Raw genomic sequence first — 2125 nt, 5'->3', positions numbered from 1 at the left:
GCATACAGCTTGATGTCGTCCATGTACAGGAGGTGGATGACAACTGCTCCATTCTGTAGTCTGTACCCGTAGTTTGTCTTGCCAATGATCTCACTGAGGGAGTTCAGGCCTATGCAGAACAGCAGTGGGGACAGAGCATCTCCTTGGTAGATCCCACACTTGATGGTGACTTGTGCTATGGACTTAAAATTGACCTCTAGTGTTGTCCGCCACATGCCCATTGATTTCCTGATGAAGGCTCTTAGGGTCCTGTTGCTCTTGTATAGGTCTAGGCATTCCAGGATCCAGGTGTGGGGCATAGGCCTTCTTGTAATCAATCCAGGCAGTGCACAGGTTGGTCAGTCTGGTCTTGCAGTCTTGGCTGACTGCTCTGTCTACCAGTAGCTGGTGTTTTGGGCCTCTGGTATTTTTGCCAATCCCTTTCTCTGCCCTGCTCATTTATTGACCTGTATGCCTGTTCATCTTTGCTGCTATGATGTGTGACAGGAGCTTCCATGTGGTACTGAGGCCGGTTACTGGTTGGTAGTTGGATGGGACCGGTCCCTTCTGGGGGTCCTTGAGGATCAGGACCATCCGGCCTCCAGTTATCCATTCTCTTGTCAACTAGCAGCTGGTTCATTTGTGCTGCCAGATGCTCATGGAGTGCATTCAGCTTCTTCAGCCAGTAGGCACGAATCATGTCAGGGCCTGGTGCTGTCCAACTCTTCATACTAGAGATCCTTTCTTGGATGTCTGCCACTGTGATGGTTACTGGACCCTGTTCAGGGAGGTTGTTGTGTTCTGCTCTCAGATCCACTAGCTACTGAGCATTGCTGTTGTAGGTTGCATCATTCTTCCATCTGCTCTTCTATCGCCAAGTACTCTAACACAAAATACAACAGGCATGTAGGAACAGAATATATGGCAACAAAAAGAGTACAGATTAAGTGAAAATATTTTTTATTTGATTAAAACAAAATAAAGTTAGGTATTCCTTCTATTTTCCCTCACCGTGGTTGGCCCCTCCCTGAACTGGTGTCTCTTCCTGTTAAAAGGGAGGTTTTTCTTTTCACCATCGCAAATTCCCTATGCATACCGGGGTCATCTGATTATTTGGGGCTTCTTTCTAACATTGTGCAGTCATTACCACGCAAAGGTGGGCAAAGAACAAAAAAACGACAACTATCATCGACATACCAACCCTCAGCATAAGAAGATAAGGGGGTAAATGGCACAGATGGATCAGTGCAGGTTTGCTACAAACATGTAAGTAAAACATTCTCTATAAAATGTGTTAATAAAATGTGACTATTTAGACATAATTTTTATCACCTCTGTAGCAGATCAGAAAATCCAATATTTGATCTAATCCCTGGAACCTCTTCTCCTAAATTTCATTTGCTGATTTCTCACAGCTCCTAATTTCTCACAGCATACAATCCTCATCAATCAATAGAAGGAAAAATTATTCTTTACTTGATAAAAGACTTACATAAACACACACTAAAAACATATTTTGCCAAAGGTGGATGGCTCAAAGTTATGAGGTTAAGAAGCGAACGCAATATATTGCTGTGGCTAAATAAGAAATTTAATTGACGAGAGCCAAACTTCACTGAACTTAAACTCGAGCGTCGAAAGCAGGAGCTGCATGAAAAAAAAAGCATCTGTGTGTCTATACTAAACAGTGCGCAGATACAGATCTATAAAAGGGCAAATACATCTTTGTATGTCTGTGTGTTTAATCTGATCTTTTGGATAAGATTTAGCTAACATAAACTAATGTAAGTCTATTAGATAGTAAAGAACGAGCCAAACTGGTGATGTCTCGTTCTTTACTAGCACAATATGGTGCTAAACTTGTTTTTAAAACTTGAACTTCAAGCACCCTTTTCTTAAATCTAGCTTCATAGACCGAGTTATATCTGTGCCAGTTATTTAGAGCATGGCTCAATGGTGTGAAATAGCCTGTGGAGCTTTCATGCCCCCTTTAAGACCCATTTAAGAACAATACTGTGTGCTTTTGGTGCACAACCTGTACACTAAAGCAAGAGCAAGTCAATGCTCTCTGTAAAAAAATTACTTTATTTTACTTGGGGCAACAATATAACAATAAGAGGTGCTTTATTTCTTTAGAAATTAGACA

This window comes from Pundamilia nyererei, unplaced genomic scaffold (assembly GCF_000239375.1).
Source record: "Pundamilia nyererei isolate P.nyererei 1_Seehausen unplaced genomic scaffold, PunNye1.0 scaffold00777, whole genome shotgun sequence".
Classification (NCBI taxonomy): domain Eukaryota; kingdom Metazoa; phylum Chordata; class Actinopteri; order Cichliformes; family Cichlidae; genus Pundamilia; species Pundamilia nyererei.
The sequence above is the reverse complement of the archived record's forward strand: the minus strand, read 5'-3'. Positions refer to the sequence as shown.